Source organism: Primulina tabacum, chromosome 15 (genome assembly GCF_025594145.1).
Source record: "Primulina tabacum isolate GXHZ01 chromosome 15, ASM2559414v2, whole genome shotgun sequence".
NCBI classification, from domain to species: domain Eukaryota; kingdom Viridiplantae; phylum Streptophyta; class Magnoliopsida; order Lamiales; family Gesneriaceae; genus Primulina; species Primulina tabacum.
The window spans coordinates 17,724,390-17,732,252 of record NC_134564.1 but is presented as its reverse complement, the minus strand read 5'-3'; the positions used below and the strand labels follow the sequence as shown (position 1 = coordinate 17,732,252).

Genomic DNA, 7,863 nt, shown 5'->3' with positions numbered 1-7,863 from the left:
AACAAAACCTATCCTTGATATATTAAATGTTACCGTTACTGTACCAAGTACGAGTATTAAATTCTTCATTAATGCTGAACAAAGTCATTTAATACGCATTACCTATTTTAGTATGTAACAAGACTGATTGTTCTGAAAATTTTTTGCATGAACTATTTTTGGCAATAAAGCTGTTACTATCAGAAATCAAAGAAGCCGTTTTGATTATATACGTTGGAATCAAGTTATCTATATATATGGATCAAACCCATTTAGACAACAATGTTGATTCTTTATCAAGAAATATACTATCTATCCAACGTTATTTTGAGCAACCGCGAACCAATCGTTATCTTCAAGCTCAATTTGTAGAAAAGCAGTGCACGTTTAATATCTTACATCTGATCTTTGGAGATCATTTTGTACTGCTGTTTCTTCACTTCTTCTAGTAAAACGCCTTACGATATTCCTCTGAAGAAGAGTTTGTAAACTAGAAAAGAGTCTTTTCCAGAACCTTGTCAGATTGAATCATATTGTGCTGAGTTACTAAGAGTTTCAGTAGGCAAAGGATAAATCCTGCTGAAGTGGGTGTGTGCGAGTGTTGTACTATAAAATCCAAAGTCTTTTAGTGATAACTTCTGAAAACAGAAGAAGGAGAGACGTAGAAGATTTTATCTTCGAACTTCCAGAAACAACTGATGTTGTATTGCCTACTGTTATTATTGTTTTTCACCCTACTTCCATCGGATTATTTTCGCACTTATTATTGTGATCTGCTGGACGTAATCTTGAACAAGAACAGCTACAATCTCTAACAGGATTTTAGCACCCTTTGCAAAATCTATCGGTAAAGGAAAGAGTTTATTCACCCCCCCTCTAAACTCTACATCGATCCCAACAGTTTTAAATTCGAAACACGGCTCACTGGCGTCGAGTCTTGGTTCACGAGGGCTAAAATAATATAAAAAGTCTAAGTTTTTATTTTGGGAATTTTATATTAAAGTTTGGTTAAATTCGAGATTAAAACGCATTAATATGTTATATTTTAAGATTAATTTAAAAGTCCTTGATTTAAGCTAAATAAAAATACGAGAAAAATTAAGGTAAGCTTAAATAATTATTTGGGATGGTCTAGAGCCGAAGGAAGTAAGAAAATGTTAAAAACGTGAAATTTTACGTGTAGGGGTAAAACGGTAAATTTGCACCTAGAAATTAGTAAACGTCATGGCAGTGTCCTGAATGCTGTTTTATATGCTAATATGTTTATTTTAAATGTTTATGGATTTTTATAGATTAAAATGTTATTTTAAATGTTTACGAATTTTATTATGTTAAAACATTTATTTTAAATGTTTATGATTTAATATGTCTAAAAATGTTATTTTAAATGTTTATGAATTTTTATATGTTAAAATATTTGTTTTAAATGTTTATGAGGTTTTATATGTTAAAATGTTTATTTTAAAAAGTTTATGTATTTTTATGATGAAACGATAACGTTAAAAGATATTTTGCATTCTTGGTTTAAAAGAAAAACGTTACATGCATGCTTAATTTTATGAATTGATGAAAATACGAAACGTTGAAGGAAGTGAAGTAATTGTGACTAATACGATTATATGTTGGAGATATCGTGAGGGAGAAGGTCCCAATGGGAGCCCAACGATCGTATTTCCATTAATACGAATACGAATACGTTGATATGTTAATATGTAAAGCCAAGGTCCAGTTGACGGGTGAGAGTGTCGCTGGTGTCCCCGCCGTCCAGTACTGTGTTTACATATAGATAGATCCATCGTCCAATACGAATACATGATACGAATACGAATACGAGTCGCAATTAATGATCTGAACACTACAACAATAAATGGATATTGTGACATTTTTTTGTAGACACTTTTAATTAAATGTTGTTACAAATACTTAATAATGACACTTGTAAAAAATTAATAATGTGTAAAATAAAAAAAATATTAGATTAGTTATCATGACATTTTTAATTGATGTCATTTTTTTTTATAGAGGGAAACAATTAATTTCCCTCCTCCAATATTTATCCAAATCAAATATTCCCACCTTATTTTATCTATTTTTCTCCCAATTTATATGTATATATATATATATGATTGGCTATAATTTTTTTTCAAATTTTTGAGTTTTTCTCTCATTAATTTGTAATGTTATTTGTTACTTGTTTTTCAATATTTTACCGTAACCCATCACTTTATCTCATAGCCGCAGCTCCCTTCAATTTCAGAGCACGAGACAAATCTAGGGTTTCTTCCATTTCATAGTCGATGGTAAGTTTGAATTTCTATCCTTATACGTATGTATTGTATGGATATGGATGCAAGTTCTAATCCGATCTTTGGTCCTTGGATCGAGCATGGAGGAATTACATTAATCTTTTGTACCTTTTTCTTGTGATGGCCATGGGGGAAGGGAACGGGGAGCTTTGGGAAGAGGAGAAACAAGACGCACACACTGTGTGTAAGGTGTGTCCGCCGCAGTTTTCACCTCCAGAAGAGCCGTTGCTCGGCGTGTGCGTACCCTGCTGCTCGCAAGGGGACATGTATATTGTTTTGATTATTTTTGTTATAAATTTTTTCATTAGGACATTTTGGCTGCATTTGGATGGAAGATTCACTGGGGAAATGACTAAAGAAACGCCTACTTTTTGAAAAAGTTGCGATTTTCGTCACATTTTCCTCTAGATTTAAGTATCCTTGATAGCACTTGCTTCTGTAAAATAGTTGGGGTAGATTTGGATTAATTGGCTATATGATAATGGGTTCTTAGGTACTTGTTTCTTTTATTGTTTTGTTTCTTTTATTGTTTATCATATAATAATGTACTTGTTTCTTTTATTGTTTTGTTTCTTTCATTATTATATGATGTTTCTCCCAATTTATCTATTTGGATTAATTGGTTATATGATAGTTTGTGGTTCAGTAGTTTTGTTTCTTTTATTGTTTTTGACATTGGCTATATGATAATGGGTTCTTAGGTACTCAAGCAGCACCAAGGAAGAAGGCTGCAGCTGTAAGAAAGAGAAACAGGCGCAAACCTTATCAAACCTGTCACTTCTCTTCCTCCTCATTGATCTGACCACTGCGCCACCGGGAATCAGTGCTCCAATCACCATGGATTGCAGCTGAGTTCCAGGAAACCCTGTTCTTTCTTGAATCCAAAGAAACGAGGCAGAAATTTTTCAATTAGAAGCTCCGAGTCCCAGCTCTGTTCTGTGCGCCGCTCCTTGTCCGTCTCAGGTGAGATTTTTCCTCGTTTTCATGGTTGTTTGTTGGTATTTTGGTGAGGATTAGAAGTTTAAAATAATTCTTGGTCATTCCCTATATTTCCAGCTGGTTTTCACGCATGTACAGAGCATTTCCGGCAAGTTTTCCAGCGAGTCCCCGCTAGGTGCATTGAGCTCTGTTTCCAAAACTTGCATTCAAGCTCTTCATTTACTGCTTGTTTAAATAATATTTTAGGTACTCTTCCAAGATTCTATTAGATCTGCTCAAATTACCAATAAAAACTTCAATATGCTTTTGGATTTGTTGAGATAAGCATTTCCAAATGCCATGAAAGATTTACCAAAGTCATACTATGAAGCAGAGAAATTTATGAAGCAATTAGGACTTAGTTATGAAAAGATCGATGCTTTTCCTAATGATTGCACTTTATACTTTATAATTGTTTTTATCAAAACCTTCTCTTTTGCACTTTCACGTAGATTGGAAGTTCTGTCTCAATAAAAAGTCTATTCGATTCGACGAAAATTGTAGCAAAAGGAGTGGTTCGTAGCATGGATCCAAATACCGTAGTAGGAAGACAGACATTGAGACCAAATTGGTGTGAAATACAAGTTATAGTTGTCTCAGAACGGGAAGAGAGTTTGATTAGGCCATATGATATTTTACAAAAGGTCGGGGATACACTTGGAGGAATGATAGCTTGACCTTGTCATTTGGTATGATATTCAACTTTTCAATTAACTAGTATTTATTGTTATGTTCGTCATGTTAGTATCTTTTTAAACCAATATCAATTATATTTGCAGTTGACAGTTAATGAGGAAGATTTCTACTAGGTGCATTTGGATAAATAATAATTTTCCATTTTATCATTTGGTATGATATTTACTAGTTTGAATTAAATTTTAATCTCTTTATTTTGTGCTTCTTTAATTTTATTTCATTCATACAAATATATGAATTTTTATTGTAGGTGACAAGAATATTGTATTTTGATTAAGATGAGATAGTTGAAAAATGAATATGCGTTACAAGTTTGCTTATGTTTTGCTTTACAAGACTTAAATGTTTGCTAGTTCTTAAACTAAATACATTTGGTACATTTGTTGGGGTATAGATGTTTTTCGAGGTAACAAATTTGTCAGTCTTATACATTAATGATTGCAAAATTAATGACAATTATTGATTAACAATGTAATTTCTATTTTAAAATTTTGTATTTGTTTTTATGTTAATTTGTTATATCCTTGAATATTATATAACGAAAATATTGAAAATCGATGAAATTTCATAAAATATGATATTTTTTATGACACAACAGAACATTAAATCATGTACATAAAAAAAGTCATTGTAAAACTCATATGGAGACATTTCAAAAAGTCATTATAAATAACTATTAATGACAATTTTCAATGTTCTTATATACTAGTATATAAGACATTTGTATGTACCATTACAGATTACATAATGAAATATTTTAAATTAACCTTATAACCTATCATTAGTGACATTTTGTATTATCACTATAAATAACATACACGACATTATTAGTTGTCATTATAAATGATTTTAAATGACATAAATTTGTCATTATTATTATAATAACAAGGCATTTATAAATGTCTTTAAAACATGAGTTTTCATGACATTTAAAATTGTCATTATATGAATAATTAGTAACACATATGAAATTGTCATTAACATCTTATAATGACATTAAAAAATGTCAGAAAGTTTAAGAAGACATTGGAATAGATGGTATTTGTTGGAGGTGTCACTAAAATTTAAATGTCACTAAATACTAAATATGGTGACATTTATGAATGTCACCATAAGCATTTATTCTTGTAATGGAATTCAACGAAAAAAAATACGAATATGATTCATTTGGATTTTTAAATGTTAGTTGGTTGTTTTATTTTTAAAATGATGTCAAGGTATTTTAAAGTATATATATGTATATTTCGAATCATGGCGATTAAGGAGAAAAAAAAAATTTCTAGCACGTTTTTAAAAAAATGAGTAGTGGACGTTTCATTCGAATTCTAAACTTCATTTAATTATTTAATTTTTTAGTTACCATACTCTCCGGAATTATTAAATTTTTAGTAGTTTACGTTTTAATGTATAAACTAATATAACAATATTGGTTATTCTATATCCGAATTGGCAAATAGAGGGTAAGAGGTATATCATTTTTTCGAAAAAAGAAATGGTATCACAATTTATTTATGTCAATAAAAAGCACTTCAAACTATTTTATTTTAACATATAATTCCAAAAAATCAACTTCGATAATAATCTATATGAACAGCGATTTCTTAAATTAATTTATAAACTTTTTTTACAAATTTTATATGGGGTACTCCCAAATATATACTGTTAAAATTTACTTCAAATTTTAAAATATAATAGTGTTCTAGCACACAACGTTGGATGTACAGTAAATATAAGATATAAGTATTGAATGTTTGATTATTTTTAAAATATTTTTTAATTTCAAATTATTGATTTGGTTATAATTTTTCATAAAACGAATATTTTAAAGTTCTTGGTTAAGTTATAATATTCCACGTTTAAAACTATGGGCAAATAAATTAAAAGTTATTAACCAAATATTTATGAGTTATTTTAGGAAAAAAAAATTGGTTAGTGTAGATGCATCAAATATCAAAATGCAATATATTATAGATAAAGAATAATTCTCGATATAAAAAATATTTGAATTAGACAACAAAACGAGTTGAGCCAAGTGTCATACTACTCGAACTCGACTCGATTTACACTTTGTTTACTTACATTCGAGTTCAATCAAGCAAGAACTTCATATTTAATGTAATAATTTTTGTTTCTTAAAGTAAAAAAATTGTAAAAATCAAATTTGAAATAATAATATAAACTTTGCTTATGGAATGTATATTAACACTCGAAATAAATGGCTAATTCAATTGTGTAGGTAAAAATTACAAATAATTATGTGTTCCAAAATTTTAGAAATTGATATTACAATGATAACGAATATGGGGAAGGAAGTTTGTCAATTTTGAAGATTGGGTGAGTCGGGTAGGAAATTTACTGGGCAGAGTAATATTCCTTTCCCTTGAGCACTAGTGACCGGGTGGAGGGAGCTCGGGTAAATGGAGTAAGCTAGGTGGGCAATTCATCGGGCAGAGTAATGTTCCTTCCCTCAGAGATCTAGCGGCCGGGTGGAGGGATCCTAGGCTGGATGATCCGCAAACTTGAAAAAGAAAGAACATAAGTGGGGCACCAGAAGGGTTTCTAGTGTGGCCACTTCGACGCTCAATTCAGTCAACTATTCACGAAAAAGAAAAGAGAATGTTATATAGTGAGTATGTAACGTCCGAAAAGCCAAATCTACGTAAACCACATGCATGCAAATTATTTAAATGGCTTAATTGTTTTATTTAGTTGATTTTAAATGCTTACTGATATTTATTAAATGATTAAAGTTATGATTGCATGATTACATAAAATTGAAGGATTGTACCCGAATATTCAATAATAGACAAGGGGAAAGGAGATCGGGAGCGACAAAGACAAGAATATTTATTTTCATTAAATATTTTAAAGGGTTTCTAATATGATTAGAAATGATTTAATTTTCCTAAAAATGTTAGAGTTATAATTGGGAAACTAATTTTATAAAATTTTATGTTTTAATTAAATAAGAGTTATAGGAGCCCAATTTAATTAATTTAAGAAGGCACAATTGCTCCTAAGCTTGCAAGCCCAAAACTCAAGCCTATTAGCATGTAATTTAAAATCTATAAATTGAAACCTAGGCTTCCTTTGCCATTATTCAGCCGACTTTTTACGGACAATTCACACACCAAATTTCGAAAAAAACAAGAGGAAGAAAAGCTAGGATTCTTCGTCTTCTGATCGTCTAACTTCGCACCATCACCAACGATCATTGACTCGAGCATTTTAAACGTAAATACACGTTTTCTAAACTCTTCTAAACATCATACAAATCATAATATGGATGATTTAATTGTTTATGCATGAAAAATAGGTGTTTGATTATTTTTACGGTAGAATATTTATTTTCAAAAATATGATGTTTTTACGCAAATATGAAACACGTTATGATTTTCAATGAGTACGATATAAATACACGATGAAATATGGTTAAAACACTATTAAATTAAAAAGGAAAAACATGCTGGAACCAAGTGGATCAAATCAAGAGAGAAGCCCAGGGTTCATGGGTTTTGCTTGAGTCATGGGGTCGGCTAGTTTTGCATGGGCACTTGGGGCCTGGCCAGGGCTGATTGGGGCTTGGCTAGGGTCTTGTACTAGGGCTAGAGAGAGTCCTAGCATGTCACACCCTTACTCTATACTTGACATGATTACAATAATCAAAATAAGGTTTGAATGATATATCTATATTATGAAGCAATTCACACAACAGACATCAATTTGACGGTTTATAAAAATTTTGGCATGATGTCCCTACATTCTTGTAAAAGCCAAAAACTCAACTCAAGCAACAACATCAAGCAACAACATCAACACGTATATACAATCGTATTCTTACATACAAACATATTATGTATCATTATACCCCTAGACATAAACATTGTAAAACTTGTTTCAAACC

The 7,863-nt window shown here is 30.7% G+C and overlaps 1 long non-coding RNA gene across 4 annotated transcripts; it reads left to right on the top strand.

The window, feature by feature from the left end:
* Positions 1-2,172: 2,172 nt before the first annotated feature.
* LOC142527051 (uncharacterized) lies at positions 2,173-4,423 on the top strand. Of its 4 annotated transcripts, XR_012815390.1 has the most exons (6): positions 2,209-2,551; positions 2,987-3,248; positions 3,342-3,470; positions 3,716-3,952; positions 4,043-4,112; positions 4,210-4,423. It is a non-coding gene; the product is annotated as an uncharacterized LOC142527051 (long non-coding RNA). The 4 variants fall into 4 exon arrangements; XR_012815391.1 differs by having other exon boundaries at positions 2,173-2,279; positions 4,043-4,423; XR_012815389.1 differs by having other exon boundaries at positions 3,342-3,399; positions 4,043-4,423.
* Positions 4,424-7,863: the final 3,440 nt, after the last annotated feature.